Here is a 17,068-nt window from a genome sequence, read left to right as displayed (position 1 = left end):
GCAAGTCACTTAATCCTGTTTGCCTCCGTATCTGTATCAGTAAAATGAGTTGGTGAAGGAAATGGCAAACCATATTAATCTCTTTGCCAAGAAATCTCCAATGGGGTCACAAAGAATCATACACAATTGAAATCAATGAACAAGAAAAACAAAGTGAAGATAACCCCTATCTCACAGGGTGTGAGGAGGTTCAAATGAAGTCACTTCTGTAAAGAATCCAACAGGAGACAATTATTTTTATCTTGTTACTGGATAAGCTAGGCCACATAAGGAGGGAATGGGACTAGCACCCAGGCCTTCTTCCAGGCTTGTTCAATGCCTTTTCAATGATATCTCACTTTGAGAGGAAGACAGGGATAGGAAAGGAATGAGCATTTGTAAAATGCTGTCTATGTACCTATGCATTTTATAAATATTATCTCTCTTGATTCTTACAGAAGAAGCAGGTACCATTATTATCTCCATTTTACAGTTGAGGAATCTCAGGTAAACAGATGTTTAATGTCCTGTCCAGATAACACAGCTAGTAAGCTTCTGAGATCCATCATTCTATCCACTGTGCCATGACTGGGACAATGTGTTCTTCAGCTGAAGGCATAGCACCATGGGAGGTACTGTGGTGGTTATGTAAGTTCAATTTAAGAAACATTTATTAAGTGCCTATTAAGTACAGTGAACCTTGCTTAATCCTAGAGAAATTAAAAAGAAAAACAACAAAACCATCAAAGAACTTAGAAATTAATGGAAAGTCTAGTATGGAGCGAAAAGGAATATCCCTAATAAGCACATGTCCCCAAAAGTAATACAAGAAATAGAATGTGATCATCCACACATAGCAAGATAAAAAACAAAACAAAACTCAAAGAAACAGATGTGTTGGGGGGAGGGGTCGGGATGGTGTTAATCAGGCAAGGATTCATCCAGCCTGGGCCTTAAAGGGAGAGCATGAAGTAGAGGCATCAACAAGCATTTAGTTCCAACAGGGAGTGGATTCCAGATACTAAATTTGCTGGCAAATGCACAGGATGGGAACACAGAAAGAAGGAATTAGTGGAAAACTATATGTATAATTTGGTTGGGATATGAAATGTTTTTACTGTTGATCTGGATTTTTTCCCCCAAAAAAACATGCTTATCAAATCTGTAGGTAATTACAAAGCTGGGAAAGTCTGTTAATGTGTTAGATGACAGTCAGGAGGTAAAAAAAGAGCTTAAGAGGCTAGAATATAGGGCTGAGTATAAAAGATAACAATTAGAATAAATGTAAAATCTGACATGGCTTCAACAATAACTTTTCAAGTGGGACTTGTGAAAGGCATGCTAGACAGGTTGATAAAAATCTGGATATTTTAGGGGAGTGCCTACTCAATATGAATCAACAAAGTAAAACTATAGCCAAAAAGTTAATAAAATCACAGTCTATAACCCAGAAAGAGGGAGGTAGGTGGGAAACTGTCATATTCTATGCTTGGTTAGGCCACCTTTAGTACTCTCTGTTCCACTTCTGGGTGCCACATCTTAACTGATAAGTTTAAATACATCTGAAAAACATTTTTTCATTTTGTTTTTATTCCCTAGTGTCTAGCAGATTGCCTTAGAGACAATGTGTATTTAATAAATGCTGGTTGGAATGGATTAGATTGTAAGCAACTGGCACTGAGGTTAGCAAAGTGCTCAATATGAACAATGGACAGTAAGTGACTCAGTCTGGAAGGTCCAGAGTGCAGAATGGAAATAGTGTGAAATAAGGCTGGAAAAATTGGAAAGTACCAGTTTCTGGAGAGGCTTAAATTCCAGGCTGGGTTGGTCAGGAAATAGGTATTTACATATTAAATGCCTACTCTGTGCCAGGCACTGTGCAAAGTTCTTTACCAATATCATATTATTTGATCCTTTCCACAAATCCCCATGACAATCCTGGGAGGTGGATGCATTATTATCAGCATTCTATAGTTGAGGAAAATGAAGCTAACATTAAGTGAGTTGCTCAGGGTCATAAAGCTAGTAAGTGTGAGGCTGCATTTGAACTCTCTCTGCCTTGAGATTGAGAGCCCTACCCACATTGCCACCCAGATGCCTAGCAGGTATCAGAAGACCAGAAGGCTTAAAAAAAAAAAAGAAGAATGATACAACCAAGGTTTATTATGATAAGGAAGACTAATCTGGTAGTGGTGTGAAGGATAACTTGAAGGGTGATAGACTGGAAGTCTTAGGGATTCTCTAAGTGATAATGAAAAGATTGTCCACATAGTCAGTTTGTTGATAGGAAGAACTTTGGGGAATGACAACTTTAAAAAGTGGGTAGAAGAAGAGCCAGAAAATGATTGAGAAGGTATGATCATTGAGGTGGGCAAAGAAGGTGATTATGCTATCACAGAAGCAGAAAAAGGAATAAAGAATAGGGGGATGTGGTAGTTAAGACTATCAAATGATTCATGGAAGTCAAAGTGGAAGAAATAGGCTGAGAAAAGATGTTGGAGTGTGAAGATAAAATTTTCTTTGCAAAAAATCCTGTAATTGATATGAATAGAAGCTGGATTTCAAAAAGTCAAGAAGCTAGATTCTTATCTTTTCAATGTTCAACAATAAAAAGGAGAAATAGAATGAAGCAGAAAAGTCAAGATTTTCAAAAAAGTGATTAGGGACACCTGAATATGTTTGCTAGCTAACAGGGAAGGGAAAGATTTAATACATGTAATAGATATATGAAGCTGAGGGGGGTGTATGTGTATGTTTGTAAAATGGGGGAAAAAAACGAATGTTTTCAAAACTTTGGTGTTAACTGTGATGTTAATTAAGATTCTGTTAAAAGGATTTTCATGCTAGCAAAAAGTTTACTGTCTAAAATATTAAATGAGAAATTATGTATTATAAATACACACGGGCTATTATTATTATGTGAAATTACACTTAATTGCCTCTACAGTTTCCCTGACCCTCTTGAATCAAAGGTAGTATCTCATCTCTACAGATTCCTAAGATTAGCAAATTCACTTAAAACTTTTCAAGCCAACAAAGTGTACCACAGCCAAAATGCTAAATAATTTCTAAGGATCATTTCTAGAGATAAAATTCTGTCTGTTTCATAGCAGGAAGAGGAGCTAGATGAAGGAACAGGGCAGAAGGCCAGAGAAGTGGGATGGTGTGGTAGGAGGCAGAGAAAAAACAGGATGCCAGCAGGGGAAAAGGCAGCGAGGGCATCATTGGGTTTACTCATAGTTCTGCCTTTGGCTAGCCTTGTTTACTATGACTATAAGGTTAAAACAGTTTAAAACTGATTCATTTACTTGAATGATGGAACTCATCTGATTCATGAACATGTAACTAAGCACTCCCTTAATCTCACTAACTAGTTCCATTTACACACTGGACTGAAAGCTAACTGAATTTAAAAAGAAATTTCTTAACATTTAGTTTCTTCACATTCAAAAGACTTGGAAATTATCCAGAAGATAATAAGTATTTTTTTTAGAATGTGATACAGGAAATCAATTTTTTCATGCAAATGCTTCCACTAATAAAAAATAAAATAAAATTCTTATCTAAGTGTTTAGTATGGTTGATATGAATAAGTAAAACCTTAATGGAAATGTCACAAAGACATATTATAATGAAATTATATTGAAAAGTGATTGCAAATCATACTTTAGCTCACTTCTCTGCAATCTAAAAAACAGAATTATTGTCACAGAGCTCTACATAAAGTTAAAACATTTATTAGTTGACCTCATGACTGAAGAGCATATCTATAAAATAACAAATGTTGACTTTGGTGTTTCAGCATTATCATCTTTTTAAATTAGATTAAAAATATAGCAAAGATAAAAATATAAAGGATATTTTGGGAAAAGGAAAAAAATGAAAATAGTATAGAAATATAAACTGACTTAAAAGTATGAGGGAAAGGCTTTCTTAATTTTATAATGACATTGTCAAGATTAATTTAACAATCTGAAGATTCAAATACAAAATAACCTCTATATAGCAAAGGAAATTAAAAAAAAATGGCTGGCCTGCTGTCCCTGATAGTTAATTTAAATTCTAGATAAAATTTACTCAAGAAGCCAAATTTTCACTATGGAGCACAATGCCAAATATTGGGATCTTAGGAGCCTTGAAGGTCAACTGGTACTACCCACACATTTTGCAGATGAGGTTAAATGAGGTTAAGACTTTTTAAAGTCAAGGTCATACCCACAACAAAAGATATAGTTAAAATTCAAAGCTACATTCTTAAACTCCAAAGCCAAAATTCTTTATACTGTGCTGTGTCTCCAAATGTCTTAATATTTGATAGCAAACAGATTCTATGAATAAGTAAAACAGCATTTACTGTATACTCTTATAAAGTACTAAATGCTGGGGATGCAAATTTAAGCAAGCGAGACAAATTCTTGCCCTTAAAGAACTATTGTTCTAATAGGGAAGACAACACACATAGGGGAATGAAGGCCAGGCAGGATGGTTGTGGACAGGGAAATCAAAGGGATGGTGACTGAATTATAAGGCAATATAAGGTATATCCCTTCCAAGAATGATAGAATGCATATGATTATTGTTCTCAGAGTTAGAGTTGGAAACTGGGAGTGAGGAAGGATAGTATGTTATAAAGATAGCTGGGAACTAGTGTGGGGGCTCAAGGTCCATGAGATAAGATATATGCTGACCAATCAGAAGTCCTAGCACCCTAATACGGGCGTTTGAGTTTCTGAAGATGTCAGAGAAGGGACTTTAAAATCTCTTTGGATAACTGACTAAATTGTTTTAGCCCAGGTAGTTATGACCAATGTATTTCATCAAATAGAAATCTCCATCTCTTCAGTAGTTTAAGGCTCTATGATTTAAAAAACATAGGCACTTCCACTGATGTTTCCACAATCCTTCCATTCATTAATGCACTTGTTCTGTTAAGGGCTATGGCTGAAATATTTCATTATCTAGTACCAAATGTTCAGGTTCTGATTCTCTTTGATGCAAGACAAGCTGGTCCTTGTCTATCACAGTGATCAGATTCAAAGCCTTTCTATCCTGTTAGGGCTTATTAAAGTTTGTCCCTTGAGGGCATAGTTTGCAAAGGCCTAGGATATTACCTCCCCATTATGAAGAAGTAGGAATCAGAACATATTTCTTTAATTCTACTGCCTGGGCAAGATATTATATTTTAGAATTTGTCATGTCATTTCCTTAATACACTCTAATATATTCTCTAGGATCAAATATAAACTCCTTTGGCATTTACAGAATTTACAACCTGACTCTAGCCTACCTTTCCAGGTCGATGAGTATTACTTTCCTTCATGAGTTCTATAGTACAGTCTTCTGGCTGATTTGATCTCCTATCTTTGTGACTTTGTATATGCAATATCCATGCTTGAACTGGATTATTTCCTCATTCTGCTTCTTAGAATCATTAGTTTTCCTTCAAAGCAAAGCTCTACAATTGCTAGCATCCTGTCCGTGAAATTGCCTTGTATTTATTTTGTATAGGCTTTATCTATATGTTGTTTCTCCTGATAGAATGTAAGATCCTTAAACACAGTGACCATATCTTTTTGTCTTATTTTTTCAAGGGCCTAGAACATAGGAGATGATCTTGACCCTGGAGGGAAGGTAAAACACTCAACTATTATTTTCCTTATCTCCTTCTCCACTCCACCCTTCTTTCAAAACCAATAACTATGGTCTTCAGGCTAGGAAGCAAAGAACAAAGATGGTTCATAGAATATGAATTCCATTATAAGTGAGAAGTTGATAAGAAAACTCTTTTCTGCCTTGAATAAATGTCACCAGACCTGGATATATTCTAGGGTATTGAAACAATTATTAATTGTAGACTACTACTGCACAGTAAAAAATGATGATGTTAATTTTTTAAAAACTTGGAAAGATATACATGAAATAATGAAGAGTAAAATGAGTAGAACCAAAAACATTATATACAAGTACAAAATATTTGAAGAAAAACAAAAACAGGAAAGGCATAATTTATATATACATATCTTTTTATTGGGTAATGCCTTAAATTATTAAAAAGAAAAATGCAATTGAATATTTGTATAAATGAAAAGAAATAGTTACTATCCTTTGAGGTGATTAAAATTATAAAATTCTAAAAAATAAAATAATTTTTAAAAAAAGAGCTGGAAGTTGTGGTTGCGGAGACACAAAGTAGTCAATGAAAAATGATGGTGAGTTTCCTTGGTTACATGACCATCAAAGGACTAGACATTTTTCTCTGGTTCTTACAACCATTTAAACCTCTTCAAAACAGAAATCATGCACCAAAGATAAAGAAACTTCAGCTATCTCATAGTTTAGGATACCAGAAAACCAAAAGAAAGTTAAAACTCCAAGAACTAAACCTAATCACGGTCCCTCTCCCCCACCATCCACAACACTACCAGCAGCAAGGCTTCACTAGCTGATCTGACATAAAGGTTTGTAACAAAACCCAACCCCATACCCTAATCCTTCCTTTTTTCCATTTCTATAAAGATCCAAGTTCCAAACTGCTGAAATATGTTCAGGCCTCAAGAACTAGAACCAAAGCAGCAATCTGTGCTACCAAAGATCTCTTCCAGAGGAGCACAATAAAAGGGGTAACAGGTGTGAACTGAACCTGAAACAGAGCTCAATCCCACAAACAAAACTTCTCCCCAGCTTTCACAGATGCAAAAATCAAAATCCAGGTTACAATAGCACCAGCATCACCCTGGATAGTTAAGACAGAACACTGAGAAACAGAGGGAATAGGACAGGTCATTGTACTGGGGACTATATTATAATCCACCAAGCTTGAGAGAAAAATAGCAAAATATGGCTGGAACCAATTTTGTCCTTCTGAAAGTTGCTTAGGGTAAAGATCTAGGCTATTGAAATATGAATTGCCCAGCAAGGGAGAAGGCTAACATGCTTTGACTCTCAGTCCTTGTTGGGGGTGGGTGGTAAGGTGGTTTGGAAAGTGAGCAACTGAGAAAAATAAGAGGGAGGAAAAAATACTGAAAATAACCAAGATCTCAGGGGAAGAAAATTCAACAAACTTGAGTATAACCAGATAAGCCAACAAGGAAAATATTGATAGCAGAATAAAACATGGCCTCCAGATCTAATAAACAAGTTCAAGAATCTCTCTCTCTCTCTCTCTCTCTCTCTCTCTCTCTCTCTCTCTCTCTCTCTCTCTCTCTCTCTCCATATATATATATATATATATATATAATATACTACAAAACCAAAGAAAACAATTCAATACTTGCTGAGACAGAGGACCTTGTTGATTTTGAGAACACTGGAATACAACATGAAGTTCTTCAGTGGTTCAAAAGAGAAATGAAAACTGTTAGAACAAAATATTTATGGCCTACACAGCAATGACTGACAGAATAGAAAAACTTGAATCTGCAATGGTAAAATTCACCAAAGAAACAACAGAGAAGATAATGGATTGGGAATGCAAATTCACAGAAGTGAAGGATGGGGACAGGTAGCTATGGATTGAGAGCCAGGATTGGAGATGGGAGAATCTGAGTTCAAATTTAGCCACTGACAGCTCCTAGCTAAACTCTGAGCAAGTCACTTAACCCCCCACTGCTTCATCCTTAGCTTTCTTCTGAATTGGAACTAGTACACAGTATTATGGAAAGGGGCCCCCCAAAAAAGATTTTTTTTAATTAATGAATAATATTAAAGGGAAGAAGAGGAAGAATCTACTTGACTAAGAGAAAGAAATTAGTGCAAGAATTAAATAACCAGATAAAAACAGGAAAGAAAAACAAATTAGAAGGCAAAACTTCAAAGAGAATGGGGTAATAAATGGGTGGAAGGAAACATCACAGGTGACTGAAAGCATACCAGAAAAAATAGGGCAACCCTAAAAAAAAAGTTAAGCTAAAGAAATTGAAGAGGCAGTACTGTATTTACAGTGGAAGGGGAAAAATAAATCATAACTTAGGGGAAGAATAACAAGAGAAAAAGAGAGGAAAATATATGCTTAACTCTCATAAAGTGTGAATGGATTAAACAATCTAATAAAATGAAAAAGAATGATGGATTGGGTAAGAAAACAAAGCTCTACAATCTGTGGCTTACAGGAAACAATTTAAAAAACAAAAAACATACACAAAATGAAACTGAGAGGTGGAAGAAAATTTACAATAGATCAAGTGAATCTAATAAAGAAGAGTGGCAATCATGCTCTGACAAAACAAAAACATTCTAAAAGTAAAAAGGGTAAAAATAAGGAAACTGTACTATTCTGAAAGGAATCATAGACGAAAACCATTATTAGCAGCAAATATGTGTTCCAAATCCATAGCACCCAAATTCATTAAGGAAATATAACTGAGCTATAAAAATATTCATAGACAATAACACAACAGTGACAAGAAACTTCAATATCCCTCTCAGTTTTGAGTAAATCTAACAGAAAGATAAATAAATGGGAAAACATAAACAAATTATTGGAAAAATTGTAGCCAAAAGGCTTATGGTATCTTCTAAATCAAACTGTAAAGGAATTGATATATTTCTTAGTACCACATGGAACTTTTACAAAAACTGACCATTTATTTGGGCACAGTGACATTGCAAACAAATATAAAAAGGCAAAAATAGTAAATACATCTTTTATAGTCTATACATAACATAATGAAAATAGCCACTTGATCAAGGACCACAAACAAAAGACACAGAACCAAATGGAGACTTAACAAGGAAGTCCTAAGTGATGAATAGATCAAAGAACAAATCATAGAAACAATTAATAATTATGTGAAAGAAAATGATAATGATGAAACAACATACCAGAATTTCTGGGATGCAGCTAAAGCAGTCCTCAGGGGAAAAATCATATCCCTACAAACATACATTAACAAAATAGAAAAAAGAGAGGATTAATGAACTGAATATACATTTTAAAAATTAGAAAGCCAACAAATGAACAAACCTAAAATAAGCACAAAAGAGGATATATTAAAAATTAAGAGGAGAAATAAACTGGAAACTGAAAAATAGTTGAGAGTTGATCATGGTGGGATAAATGTGTAGTCTCTGCTACTAGGGAGGCTCAGACTAACAGAACTGTTTAAGCTTAGAAGTTCTGATCTGCAATTGGACTAAAGCTTTTGAGCTGTCTACACTAAATCCTTATACAATATGGTGAACTCACAGGATTTAGAATCAGTCTGTGTAAAGAAAAGTCAGAACTGGCATAGTAACTTCCATGCAGCAGCGGCACTACAGCCACTTTATTTCTTGCCTAGGTGATACAGAGGAAGAGGAGAAAGGATGTAAGGGAGGAAATAAGAAGGGAAAGAAAGAAAGGAGGGAAGAAAAGAAAAAGGGAGAGAGGTAGGGAACTTTTAGAAGATTATATAACTTCATCCAGAACAAGTGATGCCAGGATATTATTTCTTTTCTTGGCAAAGTTACTAGACTTAGGGAGATAATAATACACTTTGATTTCAGCATACCATTTGTCAAAATTTCTTGATATTCTTGTGGACAATATACAGAGTTACTGGCTTTATGTTAGCACAGTTTGCATTAGAAACTAGTTTAAAACTGGTTGCCCTCAAAGAATGATTACTAATTGATCAGTAACTAATAAATGCCAGGATGAAGAGAGATCTCTAATGAAGTGCCTAAAGAATCTATCTTTGGCCCTAACATTCATCACTTTTGTGTAAGGGTAGTTCTATACAGATCTCAGTTACTGTCATCCCAGAAAGCCTAGCTGGATTAAGTTAAGCAATCAATCAATCAAAGGTATAATAAACTAGGCCCAAATAAATCCTTAATCTAAATGGAAGAGAGAAGTGCTTTGGTCACTGGCTGGAAAGCAATAACCAACATAGAAAACGTCATAATTGGTTGAGAAAAATAGCTAAGCCCTATAGGTCATGGATAAAAGAGCACGTCAGTTGGAGATTTTGATCATTCTGTCACTGGGGCCACGTGAGCAGTGCTGGAATCCAGTGGCAGAGGACTCATGAGATGAAATTGCTTTAGCAGGGGAAGAATGAGTTTGTCTCTTATTCTACTCCCATTGCCCAGATTACACCTTATGACTTCAAAAGTTCTGAAGATCTGGGACTGACAGCAGTGTTTCTGTCTGGAACTGATAGGCACTCCCAATATAATAAAATAAAAACACCAAGGAAAGACAATTTCCAAACTCTATAAATACACTGACTTTAAGAGATCAACAAAGAGCTACACTTAAAAGTTCTCCATTGACCAGAAAGTTGTGAGTATATCTTTTAGTTACATGTATTCCCTGAGTTTGAGTTTGTTCTCCAAAGGAACCTTGTGTGTAAAAGGGGAAAATATAACTGCTGTTGGGGGGATGGGTTTTTTAATAATACCTGATCTTGCTATACCTGTTTAATAAAGACTCTTCCTAAAAGTGAAATGAAACTACTAGCTAATAATCAATAGGAAACACTTCCGTGTAGGCTCATGAGCACTAGAAACCCCAGTCTTTCACAGTTATCCCGAGAATCCCAAGGTAAGAAGTAATCATCCACCTTTTGGGGATCTGACTTGCCAGCATATATGCAAATAAAGGCAGTAAAGGCTCCTAGAAAGGTGCTACATGGAGGATTAACTAGGAACAAGGAATAGATATATGTTTGTGAAATATGCATATAGCACAAAATTGAACAGGTCGGTTAATACATAAGCTGAGATAATCAGGACACTAGAAGATCGTAATAGTCTGGCAATGAAATACTCGAGATAAAATACAATTTAATCTAACTATATCATTACAAGGGGCAATGCACTCAAAACATGATTTTTAAGAAGCTGAACAGAAGTTACAATAAAACTATGACTATTAAACCACACTCCAACAAGTTTTAAAATAATTCCTCTCAAATTACCCTTCGTAAGATATAAAATCCTAGGATATTGATATTCTCATAAGTACTTATCTTCTTTGTAAATTTGCTGACCAAAATGATCTCTAATGAATGGAATCTGAAGCTGTGTAAGAAATAGGAGGTTGGGGGGTGGCGGAAACAGCCCAAGCATTGCTGGTGCTTAACATGATTGATTCATCTAGGAATCGTAAAGGAAAGTTTACCATGAACCTACTCAAATTCAGATGCTTCGAGGTGTGCTCCTACTATTCAGTAATTCAGTAAAAATTTTCTAGTCCCATTCAGAATACTCTACTGGGGTAGGAAGTGAGTGGAGTTAAGAATAATACTGAACTCTAAGAGTTAACAGTGAAAAATCATGTTCTATAATACCCATCTCATCACATTCATAGCTATATTAGCCTGACTTTCTTAAGCACACAGTGACCTCTATTGGTAGAAAAGGAGAAGCCACAAAATCCAAATTTTCCCACAGCATCAATTTAAACTGCATTTCAAAATTCCTCCTTTTCTGCCATCAGATTCTGTTACATCTGAATATCTGAAAAACACAATACAGAAAATGCCACAAAATAAGAGTATACTAGAAATGAACTCCGCTGAAAGAACACAATTTTAAAGGTACTTCCAAGAAGTAAAATAAAAATATATAAATACAAAAAAGTTCATACCACACAACAGTTCTATTTAAATGACCCTTTAACAATCTGAGAAACTCCCAAAGGAACAAAAACAAAACCAAAAAAATTTTTTTCAGCATTATGCAACTATATAATCCTTATTTAATCTATCAAGTGCATTTAACAGTTCTGGCCTCATTTCTAGATACTGAAGAGGTAAGGAATCATGGAGTTGGACGCTGGGCTAGTTTTGAATTATAGAAGCTATTCTGATTGGGTTCTAAAATATATGCATTTCCTCTAATTGTATATCCCAAAGCTGTGACTACCTGGTGCAAAACACCAACTCGGTTCAAAAACATATTCCAGGAACTATACTAGATACAAAAAGTAGGAAGTCAGATGTGAAGAGATTCTGCTCTTAACAAGTTTATAACTGAATAGGAAGGAATCACATAGAGATAGCCAAGATGCTTACGCTCTACTCCAGATCAAAGGAAACACTGTGACCACTCTTCAGGTTAGAACTGTATTTCTGTGGGTCAGCCAGAATCAAGTCATCTGCTGGGTAAGGGGAGGTAAATTATTTTCAAGGACATTTGGGACTTCGCTAATGGGCAGATTTAAAAGCACAGACATACCCTACTGGAGTATTATAGCTGGCTAATGTTAACTGGGTTGGGGCAAAATATGATTGCATATGAAACAATATTACATGTGGATAGGTTGGTTATCTGGAGATACATCCTAAGAATATGATTGCTAGACAAGATTAGTGTAGAGTTTCATTATTTTAAAATGGAGTCTGATTGTAAAACAACAGTATTAATATAAAATGATGGTGTTGAGGGTCTACCTGTTACAATAAATGATTGTGGAAGACTTTTTAAGAAAAGCACTATAGAGATTAATGACAAGTTTGGTCTTTGGAAATTACTAAAATTATCTGAAGGGGAAAAAGTCTGACAATGCTTAAATTTATACATCATTTTATGTTTAACAAAATGCATTCCTCACAACAACTCTGACAGTAGTATAAGTATTACTAACTATTTGAGAGATGAGGAAAGTGAGAGGATAAGAATTAGAAACATGCCAATTTCTGGGTTCTTTTGTATTATGTGACATAATTGTGAGGGAGTCCTATAATGCTGGTGGCAGTACTAAATTCCATGCTATTTATTTTCTATCAATTATTACTAAATATAGGCAACATGTTAACTGGTTTGGGGAAAATAACCTCAAGGTGGTAGTTAGCTCTTTGAAAAAATGCTATAAATGGATGACAGTCCAAATAAAGTTATGGCACATTTCTCTTTAAAACTGACAACTTTAAAATAGGATCTCTTTATATCATATTAATAATGATATTCTAAAATGATGGTAAGGATAAAATTATGCTAGGTATTAAATTTATAACGATAGATGAGGGGCAGCATGGAATTATTTATACAGTTGGCAAGACAATTAGGAAGGCCTGGAAACAAGGCTATCCTCTGGTAAATATTCATTCAAAAACACTTGTTAAGCTTCTACCATGTGCCAGGCATTGTGCTAAGTGCTGGGGATAGAAAAAGAGGTAAAAGACAGGCCCTTTCCTTGAGGAAATGACAAACTAATAGAGTTACCATTTAGGGACCCCAGACAACTCTCTGAAGCTCTAACTTAGCAAGGAGCTCTGTTAAAAGGAACTTTCTCACCCAGAATTTCCCTAAACCACAGAAATCACAGGGCTAGTCCTTATTCCACACAGCTTTAAAAGCCAAGTTTGCAGTGCTTTTATTTATACCATTTGAGAGATGAGGAAAGTGAACAAATATTTCATTTGTTCCTCACAAAAAATCTGTGAGGCAGGCAGTACTATACCAATTTCACAGAAGATCAAACTGAGGCAAGTCACATTGCTAGATTCAAAATAAGGTCTCTTTTGATATCAAGTCCAATGCTCCTTTCTAGCATATAATATGCTACTCTTCTCAAAAGATGACTAATGCTGAACTCCTACATAAATAATAAACATATTACTTAAAAATATGGAAATATTGAACATGATTATTCAAGCATTACATATTGTATTTCTCTGCTTGGAGGATTATACTCCCTCGATACCAAGATATTATTTGGTAGACCATAGAATCAATTTACTTCAAAGTAGCCACAGTGTCTTGAAAGAATTAAGGCTTTTTCAAAATAGTTACCAAAGTATAAATGATATTAAAAAAAAAGATGAAAAATCACCAAAGTTTTAAAAGCAGTCTGTCTATTTTCCCCAGAGAACTTAAGCTCCTTGAGATCAAGGACTTTTCCCACTCCGTCTTTGTATTCCCAATGCCTAATACTATGACTAACAACTAATAGGTGCTTAATAAATACATATATTGCAAGAATTTGTTTCTCTTAAATAAGCATATTTGTTATAATGGATTATATATTTTTTAAAATACTGAGATTGTATTATAGAAAATCATTTCCAAGTGATTGTCATCAAGGTATTTTAAAACATATTGGGGCAACTAGGTTGCTGAATGAATAAAGAGCCAGGCCTGGAGACAGTAAGTCCTGGGTTCAAATCTGACCTAAAATACTTCCTAGTTATATGACCTGGGCAAGTCACTTAATCTCAATTGCCTAAGCTGAAAGGCTCTTCTGCCTTCAAACTGGAACCAATACTTAGTTATCAATTCTAAGACAAAAGTTAAGGGTTTGGAAAAATAAATATCCTAGAAGAAGTAAGGGGAAAAAAGGTAAGAAAATAAAGAGAAAATCTAAATTAGTGGATGGATTATATAGCATTTTTCCATCACACCCTTTTTACCCAATCTCTACTATTTACCACTGGGAACATTATACTATGCTGGTCTGAAGTTTTATTGGTATAGGGAACTCCTGGGTGAGGGACCTCTCTTTACCAATGTGGGTCTGTGGTTTCTCTGATACTTAGATATATAGGGTTGCCTAGAGCAATGGGAGATTCTTGCCTAGGGTCACACAGGCAGCATATATCAGAGACAGGATATCAACTCAGGTTTTCCTGGTTTAGAAGTCTTTCACACCAAAAGATTCTTGGAAATTTCCATTATTTCTTAGGTTAAAACATTTAAAATGCTCACCAAGTTGGGAGTTTTCTACAGGTTGTTGCATTATTCAGAGTTTTTCGGATGTATTTTATTTTTTATCTATCTGCCTAAAATTATAGTGTCTGTTTTCTTTGATCAAGGCAGTCCTGTAAAGGTCAACACTTAGGCCTTGAGAAAAAAACTACTTCCTTCTTCCCCTGTGAAAGCTTAAATCCCATAAATTTAAAATATTGTCAATGGCATATATTGATTGTTATGAAGAGGCAAACTAACCTACTATTTAGCCTGTCAACAGTAGAATCCTCAAGAGGATTATAGTTACCCACAGGCAAATATGGTGGGGAATGACATGCTAAGTGCACAACTGTACACAGTCATGCATCATTGATTTAAAAGTAATTTTAAAATGTTTTAGTGTTAAAGCACCTGCTTTTTTTTTTATTTCATGGCAACCTGAGGCATTCCTAATTCCACAGTTATGGATCTCCAATAGTAGGTCAAGAAGTAAAAGTGATGAAAAACATTATAGTTTTTAAAATGTAAATCTAACCCCCAAATTCTGAAAATTGAGAAGGATTCTTTAATTCTTACGTTTCTGGAAGCAGGACATGGTTAAAACATTATTCTATATTCTCCTAACTAGGAATTCTTTTTTTAAAAAAATTCAATTTCTTGTCAAATAAATCTTCAAATTAGAAATCAGCATGTATCAAATCTTGAATGAAGAGATTAGGTCTAGGTCCCACTAAGATGTTGTTTTCTATGGGTTTTGATATTTCAGGACTAAATAGTGACATATGTACATTACTTCCCTTCTAAGTCCTCTTAGAAAAAATAAGGGAAGCTAGAGATATTCACTATTGTTTGTCACTAGGATTTTGTGCTTGGATTCACTCCCTTCTTATCTCCAACTCAAAGAACCTTCCTTAAGCACCACCTTTTACATGAACCTTTTATGATCCCAACTCAACTGCTAGTACCCTACCTCTCAAACTACCGTGTATTTAACCATACTGCATTTTATTCTCTTAATGTTTATTATGCATATACTTTTCCTATTTCCTCCATTAAAATGTAAGTTCTATGTTAAGAGGGCCTGTTTCATTTATTGTATTTTTATCCCCAACACCTATTATAGTGCATGGCACACAGAAGGCTTAATAAATGCCTATTGATTGACTTAATTTTTTATTAAGCCACCTATCTCATACCTACTCATTTATTCCAATATCTACCACTTATAAGTTAAATAACTCGACCAAGTCCACAAATCTAGTTAATGGCAGTTTTAACTAGAGTCTCTAATTAGAGTTTCTATATGCCTAGTCCAGCAATTAACCAAGTATTAAGCACCTATAAGTGCCAGGAATTGGGGCTAGAAAAACTTTTTTTTTGATAGGAAAACTTTTACTATATACATGTTGAAACTTCCCAAAACTAATATTAAAAATAAATTCTCTAAAAATGCCTGGCCTGGCTTTTAAATAAACTTTATAGGCTTAAATTAAATTAGTTTAATAGAAATAATATAATTTAAGTTTATGATGACAAATGACTGTATCCATTTCCTATTCTATTCAATTTGAAAAACATTTTTAAGCAGTTACTATGTGAAAGTCTCTCCAATGAATCCAAGGAATGCAAAAGCAAAATATCTGTCCTCAAGAAGTTTAACTTACTGAACAAGTCTCTAATGAAACAGGGGTTAGGGGAGGGGACAGGAGTTGTGACAGAAGGAAAAAGATTATTTCCCAACATATGACCAGAAATTCTCAGGTTTCCAAACCTATACTTGAGAAGGAAAGTAAATGTTTCACTTTGAAACTAATGCCTTTTCCTATTTACTGAGCATGCCTAGTTTAGAAGGTTAGGACTGAAAAGGAGTTCAATCTATCTTTGGCATAAGAAAGGTTCAGGCCACTAGTATAGTAAAAGCCTTCATTCTGATCCCCCTGGACCACAGCAATAGGTTTATAAGCTTCCTAGGTTTTTCCCACCTCTCTCCCTTATTAATAAAATCCTTTTTATATAAAGATCTGATAACATAAAACACTCTTGAGAGGATGGATAAGTTTTATTGTTTGTATTTGTATTCTCAGCATAAGTGACACACAGCAGATGTTTAACAAACACTTGATGTGTATAGATCAATGAACATTCTGCTTTAAAATCTTCAAGATTTCCCTATTATTTACAAAATCAAATTCAAACTTCTTTTCCTGGTATTCAAGGCTCTCTACAATGAGGTGCTTAGCTTTCTAGTAATTACATCTTACTCCTATCTTTGTACTTTATCCTTTAACCAAACTGAATTATGTACTCTCCTCTGAACAGGTCCTGTCATTTCTCCCTCTGTCCCTTTGCTCGGAATTTCTACCCATTCTTTAAAGCCCAATTCAATTGTTACCTCTTCCATAACACTTTATTTGATCTTTTTAGAGGACGCTCCCTATACAGCACTTTATTTTGCAACTCTCTAAAGTATTATCTT

The 17,068-nt window shown here is 34.8% G+C and overlaps 1 protein-coding gene across 7 annotated transcripts in view; it reads right to left on the bottom strand.

Moving 5' to 3' along the window:
• The window catches only part of SCAF8 (SR-related CTD associated factor 8), a 260,824-nt gene that overhangs the window by 101,660 nt on the left and 142,096 nt on the right, over positions 1–17,068 (bottom strand). For 3 of the 7 annotated variants that reach the window (XR_001627207.2, XR_001627208.2, XR_008916714.1), the window contains exon 21: positions 8,800–8,850. The exons of the other annotated variants lie outside the window; for them this stretch is intronic. The gene's annotated coding sequence lies outside the window, so the exon portion shown is untranslated. The remainder of the gene's footprint in view (positions 1–8,799; positions 8,851–17,068) is intronic. 7 annotated transcript variants of the gene reach the window in all.

This window comes from Monodelphis domestica, chromosome 2 (assembly GCF_027887165.1).
Source record: "Monodelphis domestica isolate mMonDom1 chromosome 2, mMonDom1.pri, whole genome shotgun sequence".
Taxonomy (NCBI): Eukaryota; Metazoa; Chordata; class Mammalia; order Didelphimorphia; family Didelphidae; genus Monodelphis; species Monodelphis domestica.
Note: the sequence above shows the minus strand (reverse complement) of the source record. Positions and strands in the feature narration are given on the sequence as shown.